This window comes from Microtus oregoni, unplaced genomic scaffold, assembly GCF_018167655.1.
Source record: "Microtus oregoni isolate MIOR12 unplaced genomic scaffold, Mior012 000016F_ref0000370, whole genome shotgun sequence".
NCBI classification, from domain to species: Eukaryota; Metazoa; Chordata; class Mammalia; order Rodentia; family Cricetidae; genus Microtus; species Microtus oregoni.
The window spans coordinates 806,681-819,413 of NW_024543075.1; positions in this window are offsets into that span (position 1 = coordinate 806,681).

Here is a 12,733-nt window from a genome sequence, read left to right on the forward strand (position 1 = left end):
AAGTGATTACATGTATCATCCGTCTGTCTACACATAGCTGTGGATTGGACATACAGACCTGTGAGTGCTTAACCCATCATTTTTAATCTGCATTCTGCCCCATGGCTCTTTACCTTTCCTCAGCTCGGTGTGTCTGACTTGCTGAGTCTGCTTGGTGAAATTCCTGTACCTAGATTCCTCCTTCCTTGCTTCTCTCTGCCCAGAAGTCCCGCCTATCCTCTCCTCCCTAGCTATTGGCCATTCAGCTTTTATTAAACCTATCAGAAGGTGTATTAGGCAGAGAAGATTTTTACAGTGTACACATGGCCGCAGGAGTGGGGAAGCCGATTAGTCACTTCCACAGACAGCCCCGCCCAGTTAAGATGTCTTTCCATATCAGTTCACATGAGTCACGGTACTGAAAACATCCTGCTGCACAAACACTCCAGCACTCAGAATCCCAGCACTCGGGAGGCAGAGGCAGGTGGATCTCTTGTGAGTTCAAGGCCAGCCTGGTCTACAAGAGCTAGTTCCAGGACAGGCTCTAAAATTACAGAGAAACCCTGTCTCAACCCCCCCCCACCCCCAGAAAAAGCAAACAAACAAACAAAAAAAAAAAAAGCCAGGTGCAGAAGCAGGTAGTGGCACACACCTTTAATCCCAGGCAGGTTGATCTCCAAGTTTAGGACACACAGTGATAGAGTATGCCTTTTAAAAGAAAGTCTGTGTGATGGGGGAGGGGTGTTGGGAGAGCCAGAGAGATATCTCATTGGGTATTGCTCTTGCAGAGGTCCCTATCACCCATGTTGGGCCACACATAGCTACCTGTAACCTTAGCTCCAGGGGATCCTAGTCTCAGAACTGCACCTGCACACACATGGACATACCCACACACAAACCTAAATTCATACACATAATTTTCTTTTTTCCAGATAGGATGTCTCTGTATAGCTCTGGCTGTCCTAGAACTCACTCTATAGACCAGGCTGGCCTGTACCTCAGAGATCCACCTGCCTCTGCCTCCCGAGTGCTGGGATTAAAGTTGTGTGCCACCACTACCCAGCTTCATATACATGATTTTAAAAAGTTTATTTTAAAATATTTATTACATATAGTGTTCGGTCTGCATGTTTGCTTGCATGCCAGAAGAGGGCGCCAGATCTCATAGATGATAATGAGCCACCACATGGTTGCTGGGAATTGAACTCAGGACCTTTGTAAGAGCCATCTCTCCAGCCCCTCTTAAAAGTTTTTTTAAAAAGCCAGGTGCCATAGGATTTGTCTTGTAATCCCAGCTCTGGGAAGGTGGAAATCAGAAGATTCCTGAGGTTCATTGGTCGGCCAGTGTTGTGTGATATTTTGATTTCATTCTGACAATAAAGCTTGCTTTGAGTCAGGGCGGAGCTAGCCACTAGCTGACCAGAATTAACCATAATGATTTGGAGAACTGTGGACAGATAGGAGACAGGAAGTAGTAAGGCAGGGCTGAGAGGATCTCAACCCTTTTGGAGAAAGGAATAGAAGAGGCAGAAGGTGACTGGTAGCTTCACAGCTTCTCTGACCATTCAGGTTCTTACCCCAGTCTGGTTCCTGATTTTTTTTTTTTTTTTTTTTTGGTTTTTCGAGACAGGGTTTCTCTGTGGTTTTGGAGCCTGTCCTGGAACTAGCTCTGTAGACCAGGCTGGTCTTGAACTCAGAGAGATCCGCCTGCCTCTGCCTCCCGAGTGCTGGGATTAAAGGCGTGTGTCACCATCGCCCGGCTGGTTCCTGATTTTTTATTGATAAAGAATAATTAGTTAAATGCATCACCTGACATCGTACTTGGGGCACAAATTCATGAGATAACCACTTGCCCCTGGCTTTGCAGCCGCTGGCTAACTTTCCTTTTCCAAGCCTCTGAATGAGTCTGGGATTTTCCTGTTGCAGCTACTCTCCAACAGTCTCTGGCTGCCACCCAAATTCTACAGGCCCCCAACTCCAGAGGCACCTGCGCTCCAAACACTGCTGGACTTAGCCACCTGCTACCAGCTGGCTCTGCCTTCAGGCTCCATGCCATCGCTTCCTGCCACACACGGTTTCACACATTCCTGTGCCCACTTTTCAAGCAGTTGGCTCCTTCTCCCGATGGGTTGTGGGCCCCCCTGAACCCCTTCTTAGGCTTCTGCCACACTAAGTTAGCCACCTTGACACCTGCTCCAGCTTCTATGATTAGTTATTGCAACTGCCGCTCACTCGCGGCTCGTAGCTACACGCAAGCAGCTGCAGCACCTCAGCCAGGCCGTGGACTGTCTGTGTTCTCTGCCCAACTGTGCCACACGGTGACAGCCAGCCTCACACTTCACCGTCAACAGCAGCAGATTTGGTGAGGCAGGCAACTGGGAATTCTTAAAGGGAGGATTAGTTTCAATTTCCCACATTAAAATGGGAAACCATATTATAATGGTGGGAGTTAGGTCTCTATGATTCCACAATGGATGGTTTGAACATGGAACAATTAAATGAAGGGATAATTAATTTAGCTGGGATTTACATGCAATTATAATCATTATCAGTTTGGCAATTCTTGTTTTATCCCTAAAAATGTTGTTTTGTATCAGTGCCAAATATGAAAAATTGACTGGTAAGATAAATGGAATTAAGAAAAATACTCATAGACAGACTAATGGAACTAGGAAGAAATTTACAGAGGAGTTGAGAGCAGAAACTACCACACCATTGCGTTGTGAAACTGAAGAGGGGCAGCCCAAAGTTATTAGAAAACATCAATATAAAAATATTATTATTGGGGCTGGAGAGATGGCTCAGAGGTTAAGAGCATTGCCTGCTCTTCCAGAGGTCCTGAGTTCAATTCCCAGCAACCACATGGTGGCTCACAACCATCTGTAATGGGGTTTGGTGCCCTCTTCTGGCCTGCAGGCATACACACAGACAGAATATTGTATACATACATAATAAGTAAATAAATATTTAAAAAAAAACTTGTTCTGTGTTTACCCTCAGAATGATTAATTCAGTTTCTTTAAAAAAATAGTATTATATTATGGAGAAGTTAGATGTAATCCTCTAGAAATGTTAGGTTTGGGGAGATTTAAGGAAGAGGCTGTTTCGTATGGCGTGTATTCGCCCTGTGTGAAGCAGATATTACACTCATGGGCAACTCGACAGAATTATCCCCCAAGACTAGAAACATCAGCAACACTGGAAGCCGGTCCTCAGTTACAGTGGCAAACATGGTGGAAAGAAGAGCTAAATAGGGCTAGAGGTTCTGAGAGTTCCCAAGATCGGATCCTCAGTAAGGGCCATTATGTTGATGTGGAAAGACAGATTACATTTGCTGGTCACACCTTGGCCCTGTGCTGTATAGCAGCATCTTGGACAGGATTGAAGAATCAGGAAAGAGGGCTAAACCACTTACTAAAATTATACAAGGCCCAAAGAAGCCTTCACTGAATCTTTACAAAGACTGATTTCAGCTGTAAATAGAATGATATTGGATCCAGAAGTTAGGTGAATATTAATTGAATCCTTGGCTTTTGAAAATACTAATTCAGAATATAAAAGGGTGATCAGGCCATTAAAGGCAAGATCAGCACCTATAGATGTATAGATTAGAAATATAGCTGATATTGGATCTCATGCTTATGATGATACTTGGATAGGAGAGGTGACTTATAAAAATTTTAAGAAAAACCAAAAGGTTAGATATTTTAATTGTGGCAAAGCAGGTCATTTGAAAGGGGATTGTAGGCAAGGTAGTCCTAGAAATATTTTTTCCCTAGAGATAATTAAAAAAGAAAGTCCCTGCCTTCTGGAGTATGCAAAAGGTATGAGAAAGGTTGACATTGGATTAATGAATACAGATGAACAAGGGAAAATAAAACAGTTTTTTTGCATATTACAACATAAAACACACAATCCTACAGGGCAAGCAGTTTGAGAAAGATCAAATTGCCCTTTAAAAGATATGCTTAATAAACAGAAGGGGGTAACAAAGACCCCCAGATAGATTGCACAATGCTTTATTGACTTTAAATTGTTAAATGGTAATGAGAAAGATATGGCAGCTATGAAAGATACTGGATAATAAAAAAAAAAAGCTGTGGCATTAAATCAGCAGTTGTCCTTTAAAGATGTGTTGACCTCAGAATGGGAACCAAGATATGTGTTATGTTGGGAAAGAGGATTGCTTTTGTTTCCGCAGGAGAAGAAAATCTATGGATACCATCAAAACTGATAAGGATTAGATTTGAACAGGAGCGACCTCTTGAGTAGAAGAGGTCATTGTTCATCAGACAGTCTGACAATTCAATCTAAATTAACCTATACAACTAGCAAATGCTTCTCATTTGATCAGATATAGCTTGCCAAAAAGGAAACTCTCCAAAGTTAGGATCGGGCAGGGGTTTGTTTTTGTCTTTCCAGGAGAATGAAGGCATCCGACTAACCGCTGGACAAATGAAACATCTGAAGAAAAAGGACAAATCATTCAGAGAAAATGTCCCAAGAAAAAGAGTAAATTGGTCTATTGGTAAATCACATTTCCAACAGGATAAAATTTCATAAATCTTCCCAAATGTTTGTTTGTGATATTCTCTACAGACATATAAGGCAAATGGTCTTTCTCTAATCCCAGTTCAATTAAAGATTAAAGCTGGCTTTGGAGCTGAAGTGTGGCTCTCTCCTCTAAACCCAAGCATGCTTGTTAAGGAAAATCCACATCTCATGTCAGAAGAGCCACCTGATATGGGACAGAAGAAAAACCAGAATTTAGGGACTATTCTAATAGTCCACTAATTTCATCATTCTTTAGTTCTATTTGACTCTTTAAAACTTTTCTTAAGGTATAAATATCTCTGATGGAGTTGAAGACTAGACAGTTCTAGTTTTCCTTATTACCAAATTCCGAATAGAAATTCACAAAAGAGGTGTAAAATATATAAGGTTGAGAGATATAAAAAGATAATTTTGGGTTAGTAATGCAAGTTAGGATAGAAAGTGAATTAGGTATAACACTTTGGACTCACCAAGATAGATAATGGAGTATTTTCTCTGAACTTGCCAAATGCAAATGGACTGGACATTGTTAATGTAATTCTTATCTGTATATATTTGTATATAGTTATTCTACTTCTTATTGTATATGGTTTTAATTATGTTAGTTAGAACCTTCCCTTTTTATTTAGACAAAAAGGGGAGACAGAGGAAGACGAACCTCTATGAGTTCAAGGCTACCCTGGGCTACAGAAGATCGATCTAGAAACAGATCCAGGCAGTGGTGTCTACACCTTTAATCCCAGCATGAGGGAGGTGAAGAGAGGAGCGATATGGCTGGATGGAGAGAGAAATATAAAGCGGAAGAGACAGGAACTCACTGGAGTGTGGAGCCTGAGGTTTGGTGGAGACACAATGCAGTCTAGGCAGTCTGAGGATCACCCCTTCTGTCTAAGCATTGGTAGAGGCAAAAGGTCTCTCTAATGGCTTATGGCTTTGCTTCTCTGATCTTCAGCTTTAACCCCTAGGTCTGAGATCTGTCTCTGGGTTTTTATTGTTTGTGCTATAGGATGGAATTCATGATGGGGACAAGTCCAGAGACACAACTCTTAGCTGTGGCCACTTTCCTTCTCAGGTGGTGACATGAGGTGGTCTCTGCACTGCTGGTCCTGGAGAGTCAGGAGTCACTGCTGGGGGTAACTGTCCCTAGCACCAGGGTCCCTAGCATGATGTGCCTGGGGTGGCCTCTGACTGATTGGCATGGAGCTGTGGCATCATCCATGGGGCTGCGGAGACACGTTCTTGACTTTTTTCCTTGGCAAAACATTTATGCCCAGTCTGTCCCTACAGGGCTGGCTCCAGTCTCGGAATGCAGTCACTCACTTTCTAGTTAGAGAATGAAAAAGTGGTCCCTGCTGCCGTGGCTCACCCTTTGCCCTGTCCACCTGGACCCACACCTGTTGGGAACTGAAGGGGTGGTTTCTGCAGTGCCTAGGGGAGCCTGATTCTCTCCTACAGTGCCTGCTTCTGCTGTGCCAATGTGATCCTTGGATATGGCAGTCAGCCCTGCCCTGCATCCAGGTTGGTAAGTAGAATTTTGCCAGTGTGGCTTGCAGGTTCTAAACCCGAGGGCCACTCTCCTCCCACTGCAGGGCCCTCACCCCTCGGTTACAGTAGCTTTTTGCCCTTAAGATTGCAGCCACTTTGAGGAATCAAGGTGGCTTTCACATGATTGAAGGGTGGGCAGAGAAGAGATGACAGAAACATAAACATTGAAGATATAGCCACCACTGGTGCCCCCTGCTTGTGAGTGGGGCAGGGACAGAGACTCAGCAGAAACAGGACATCATAGGTAGATCTGTTTCTGGTCTTGAGTCAGCGAATGTCCTTCCTGTCATTGGCTTTCCTCTTAGATGGGCTTAGGGATGTGGCTCGGTGGAGCATTTGCTTGGCATTCACAGGGACTGAGTGTGATCCACCACTAGAACCAGAGCAATTCACACCCGTCTCAAGTCAGGTTATCCTCCTGGTTTTCTGTTGTTTCTCACCGGAGCAGAGACAGCCATCCTCTTGTGACTCTCCCAGTAAATCCCTTGTGTGAGGTTTGTGTGACTTTGTGGTATTCCTTGGTTCCCAACTGCCAGGATGCCTTTCTCTTCAGAGCTGCAACACTTTCATAGGGGAAGCCTTTCCCCTCAGAACCTTTCCCCTCAGAGCTCAACACTTCCATGGGGGAAGCCTTTCCCCTCAGAACCTTTCCCCTCAGAGCTGCAATACTTCCATAGGGGAAGCCTTTCCCCTCAGAACCTTTCCCCTCAGAGCTGTAACACTTACAGGGTCAATTTGACAACTTAATCTACCCACCCCTTGTCAACTTGCCATCCAAACACATCACTTTCAAACCACAAACCTTTGTCCCCCAAGGGTTCACATTTATCTTAAAATGTAAAATGCAGTTCAATTTTAAAAAACAAAAAATCAAACAAACACAAAACCCATAGCCTTTAAAACTTTCAACACTTTAAAAGTCCAAATTCTTTTAAATGTGGGCTTCTATAAAACTAAAAGCAATTTACATATTCCTATCAAATAAAGAGAGAGCAGACAAGCTGGGCAGTGGTGGCACACTCCTTTAATCCTGCCTTGGGAGGCAGAGGCAGGCAGATCTCTGTGAGTTCAAGACCAACCTGGTCTAGAGTGAATTCCAGGACAGGCACCAAAACTACACAGAGAAACCTTGTCTCGAAAAACTGAGAGACAGAGAGACACACACAGAGAGAGAACATTCTTATTCCAAAAGGGACCAGGGCATCACGGGGAAAAGTCAGATCAAACAGATCCTTTGGCAGTCTGGCTACATATGCTCCAATAATCCTGACAGACATACCTTTTGAATGACAAGCATCCCCCTAGGTTTGGGTTTTGGACACTTGGTTCCTAGTTGGTGGTGTTGTTTGCAGAGTGTTGGGGTAGTGCAGCCTTGCTGGAGGAAATGTGGTTGGCTTTGAGGCTGTGAAGCCTTGCTCTTCTTCCCGTTCATTCTGTCTCTTTGTGCTTGTGTTGAAGTCAAGAGCTCCACTTTGTGTGCCAGCCACCATGTTTGCTGCCTGCTGCTCACCTGCCGCCTCCCTGGGCTCACCCAGCTAGGACTGTAAGCCAGCATCAGAACAGAGTCCTCCTTCTCTAAGATCTTTGTTTATGGTGGTTTATTGCTGCATCTGAAACATAACTAATGTAAAACCCATTCATTTCACCAAGTTGAACTTGGATTCTTGGTCCTGTGTTCCTGTATGTGCTTTCATATTTGGAGTAAGCATGCATTTTCTTTTGTCTCCCTGGGAAGGCCGTGCAGCACAGGGAAAGTGCTGGCCCTGGTCAGATACCTCTGAAACGGGGCATTCTGGGGCCCTGAGTGCTGGGACTAGAAGCACCTGCCACCACATACAGTCTCATGCCACACTGGAGATCAAACACAGAGCACAACAGAAACTCCACTCTCAACTCTAACTTCACACATCTACACACAGACCCACACATACCTATAATTAAAAATAATGAAAATAAGCCATGGGCTTGAGAGATGGCACAGTATTGCTCTTGCAGAGCATCTGCTGGCAGCTCACAACCATCTGTAACGCCAGTCTCAGGGGATCCGGCCCTCTCTGACCCTTGCGGGTACTAGGGACACACATGGTGCACATACATGCATGCAAGAAAAATAGACACAAAATAAAATTAAAGACAGCTGGGTGGTGGTGGCGTGTACCTTTAATCCCAGCACTCGGGAGGCAGAGGCAGACAGATCTCTGAGTTCAAGTCCAGCCTGGTTTACAGAGCAAGTTCCAGAACAGCCAGGGCTACACAGAGAATCCCTGTTTCAAAAAAAGAAATCAACTTTCCCCACCCCCACCAAAGACAAAAAACTAAACAAAAAGACCAACCAACCAACAGAAAAGCATCCATACTGCATATCTAGCAGCTACCTCCTCCCCCTGGATCCACAGAACAAAGTCCAACCATGACCAGGGCCCTCTTGCCCTTGAGGGCTCGTGCCCTGTGCCTGCCGCTTCTTTAGCTGTGCTTCGACTTTGCTCCTGAACGCAGCCCCCACCCTTTCTCCATTTGTGTGCACCTCTTCAGTTGTTTGGATAAGACACCAAGGATCTGGGAACATCCTGTCCAGCTAGTGACCACTGGGGACACAACCTTGTGGCGGTCCTGTGTAGGTGACCACAGCTACTCCAATTTCCTGATGGTCCTGCCATGTCCAGACAGTGTTGTTCAAAATGAGACAGCTCCCTTCTCTCCATGAGGGTCAGGGATGCTGCAGTCGTGAGAACAGGGTCGCGGTAGTAAGTGAAGAACTCAGGGCCAGGACCCAGGGATTCAGGACAGGTGTTGCTGGGCTGGGGGAGGGCAGACTGTGGGCCCCTCTTCTATGTTCCAGTGTGCACTTAGGGAGGGGCTGACCCTCAAACCCAGTGGCATGAACCCAGCACTGGTCTAACTGTGCTGGTTTCCTGGTTCCCAGAATGCATCTCTTATCAGATACTCCTGAGCCCTCCTTCCTGCACAAGCCCCACTCTCCACTGATGCCACGCCACCTGTGTCCTCTGTGGCCTGTTCAGAGTGAGGCAGGCTGAGTGGATGGAGGTACTGGCAGGCTGAAGGGATGCCTGGGCAGTGGGAGAGGATACATTAGCGGAGTGGCCTTGGAGATTGACAGGCAGACCGAGGGAAGAAAAGGGAACACCCCAGAATGGTGAGCAGGGTGTACGCATGGTCCTTGGGAGCCTGCCACAGGGATGCTAGGCTCTGGTCCCGCTCAAGTGTTTCCATCCTGTGACAAGATGACATCGGACTGCTCTGGGCACAAGAGAACAGTCTGTTGCTTCATCATCCCTCAGTGCAGCGTTGGAAAACGCCCAAGCATGGAAAATTCTAGAAACTTTTTTTTTTAGTTTTAGATTCATAGAATTAGGATCTCATGTGGCCTGGGCCGGCTTGGAACTCACTGTGTAGAGGAGGAGGGCTTTGACACTCCGATCCTCCAGTTTCTCTCAGGTATGGATTCACAGGTCTACGATTTTGTGTGACTCTGTGACCACTTCTGCTTGGACACTAGACAGGTTCTGCATGCAGCCTGTACACTTAGAGCCACATAAAAGAAGGACTGGACAGGTTGCTCAGTGGTTAAGAGCATTTCCTGCTCTCACAGAGGACTCGGGTTCTGTGCCTAGCACCAGCCCTCCTGTGAGGAGCCCTAGCAACCTAGTTCCCCCGCCACAGGTTGGGCTTGCTGGAGGCCTTGTTGGGCCTCTGTGCACCCTTCATATTTGGGTGAACATGTTTCTGTCTCCCCAGGAATGTTGCTGTGTCACCCCGCACTGAGAAAGGCGTGGGTTCTGGCCAGGTGTCTTTGGAACTGTTCCTATTAGAGTCCCTGGTGAGCCATGACCATCCTAAGGAAGTGGCTTCAGGCCCTTTAAAATTTTTTGAGCATTTGAGACCTTTCATATTAAGAGATGGCTGGGCAGAATCTCTTGACTTCAGCGTCTATAGCTTTGTTTGTTTGTTTTGTTTTTAATATAGGCATTCACTATGTAGCTCAGGCTGGCCCTGAAGTCATGATCTTCCTGCCTCAGTTTCTAGGACCTGAAATCACAGGTATGTATCACCACTCAGGCCCGGTGAGCCCCTAGTTTTGTAAGGCCCCATGAAGAATGATCAGAGGAGCTTGCCTGGGGTTTGGCCAAGAAAAACATCTTGGTGGTGGCTGGTGCCCAGGTTGGGCAGAAACTGGAGTAGGGAGATCTGTCCAATGGATGTATCTTCCAGATGGGTGTGCCCGGCGGGGCAGAGCAAAGAAGAACAAAGCTGCTGGAGGTGGTGACGGGGCCAGAGGAGAACAGAGATGTGACGACCCCAGCTCTTCTCTGAATCTGGTGGGTCTGCCTGATCCACTGAGCTCCCCTCCCCCATACAGAGCGGGTTCAGGGAGAGGGAAGAGGGTGGCTGTAGAGTACCGAAGGACTCAGGGCTCCTCCAGGATTGATGTTCCCCAGTGTCTCAACAGGGTCTTTGTAGTCACATGTCATAAACTCTTGTTTGACAACGAAGGGTTTGTTGTGAACTGTCTCAGATGGCGCGCTCCATGGTCAGGGAGGTTTGTCACTGCCCTGTTTGGGCTTCCTTTGTGAGTTCGGGTGGTGGGTCTGTGCTTATGGCTGTCCTTGTCCTCCCTGGCTCTGACCTCCTCTGTCACAGCTGTGATCTGGAAGGGGCAGAAGGGGAAGCCCTCTTCTCACGGGTGGAGGAAGCTGTGGGAGAAAAGCCACCATGGTGGGCTGGGACCCAGGTCACCGTGGGCACCAGAGCCAGTAGTGCCAGACAGGCCATATAGGAAAATGTCAGAGGCTCCAGGCAGTTCACAGCTATGAGCAAAAGGGTGTGTGCTTGTGCCTGGGACCGAGCCTTTGGAAACCTTGTTCCCTGTGGCATCTAGATGTCTGAACCTCAGTTTCTTTCTTTTTCTTTTTTTTCTTTTCTTTTCTTTTTTTTTTTTTTTTTGGATTTTTCGAGACAGGGTTTCTCCGTAGCTTTTGGTTCCTGTCCTGGAACTAGCTCTTGTAGACAAGGCTGGCCTCTAACTCACAGAGATCCGCCTGCCTCTGCCTCCCGATCTCCCGAGTGCTGGGATTAAAGGCGTGCGCCACCACCGCCCAGCCTGAACCTCAGTTTCTTCATCTGTAAAAAGGACACCACCTTGGCAACGGTGCTCAGGAAGTTGGTGCGCATTGAAGTCAATGCTACATCTAGCCAACGTGCTCTTCACATTCATGTCCTCTCTCTGAGGATTAGGGCCCCTATTGTATGGCAGTCTTGACCACAGGCAAGGAAGTTAAGGTGGTCTATTTTTCTTTCTTTCTTTCTTTCTTTCTTTCTTTCTCTCTCTCTTTCTTTTTGGGTTTTGAGACAGGGTTTCTCTGTAGCTTTGGAGCCTGTCCTGGAACTAGCTCTTGTAGACCAGGCTGGCCTTGAACTCACAGAGATCCGCCTGCCTCTGCCTCCTGAGTGCTGGGATTAAAGGCGTGTGCCACCGCTGCCCGGCTAAGGTGGTCTATTTCTGAATCCAGCCTCCCTTTCCTCTGATTGAATGGGCTGTGGTCTTGGGCAGCTTTAAGCTTCCAGAATCCCCGCCTGGCACTAATGACTTGGGAAAGTGATGGAAAGAGCACATGACCCCTTTCATCTGGGGTCACATTCTGACCAAGTGGCACCCGTGGCATCTTACCTCTAGGTGACCCTGGCCAGGGAGGTTGCACAGTAAAATGAACTTCTCCTCTCCATGGCCTTGGCAGGACATGGTTCCACACTGGGGCTGTGAAGTGCTCCCGAGTGGTGCTCCACTTCATAGCTGGCACTCGTTCCAGGAGGTCACCCTGGTGTGCCCAGCCTGGACTTCCCTTAAGCCAACACCCTCCTTAGACCTCCCTGAGTCCTGGGGCAGAGAACATGTTTTTGTCATAGTTCTGGGAAGCATCATGGTGGCTTGATTTCCATGGACACCTGGGATAGTGGGCGGCTGCTGAGTTAACTCCAGGTTGTGTCTCCAGGATGTCTGGCCATCTCACCCAGTGGCTGTGGACAGTGGCCTGTCTCATCTTTGGACTCTTGATCCCCGGGCACATGCCTTACACGGAGGCAATGCTGGCACCAGGAGGTGGCTTCTCTGCAGTCTGTGATTCAGCTTCTAGAATTACTGGAACCCACAGTGCCTGAGACTCTATGACCCGTGTTACTATAGCCTGCTCAATGGTGTGGTGCACACAGTATGGTGTCCACACTGCCTCCACATCTGCAGGCTGAGGAGGCACAGTGTGTGGTGATACTCCCCTCTCTGGCTAGAGACCGCTTAGGCTCACTGTTGTGACTAGTCCAGACCCAGGGACGGAATGCTTGGTCCCAATGTGCACCCCACCCTGGATGAAGGCCACTCAGGGACGTCTGACATTTTGAACTTCTAGAAACAGCCGGCAGTGGTGAGATCAGAATTGCACTGACCTACTTCTAATGTCTTTTTCTTTTCAAAAGAGAATAGTCACTAAAACACAAATATTTTGTGTCTTTTAGCAAAACATAAACCACAAGCCACCGCAGACCCAGGTAGTCATTACTGGCCAGCACCACCAGGGGGCGACACAACACACGCACTTCCCACCCAGGGTGTCAGGAGAAACCATACCACCCCTACGATAATTCC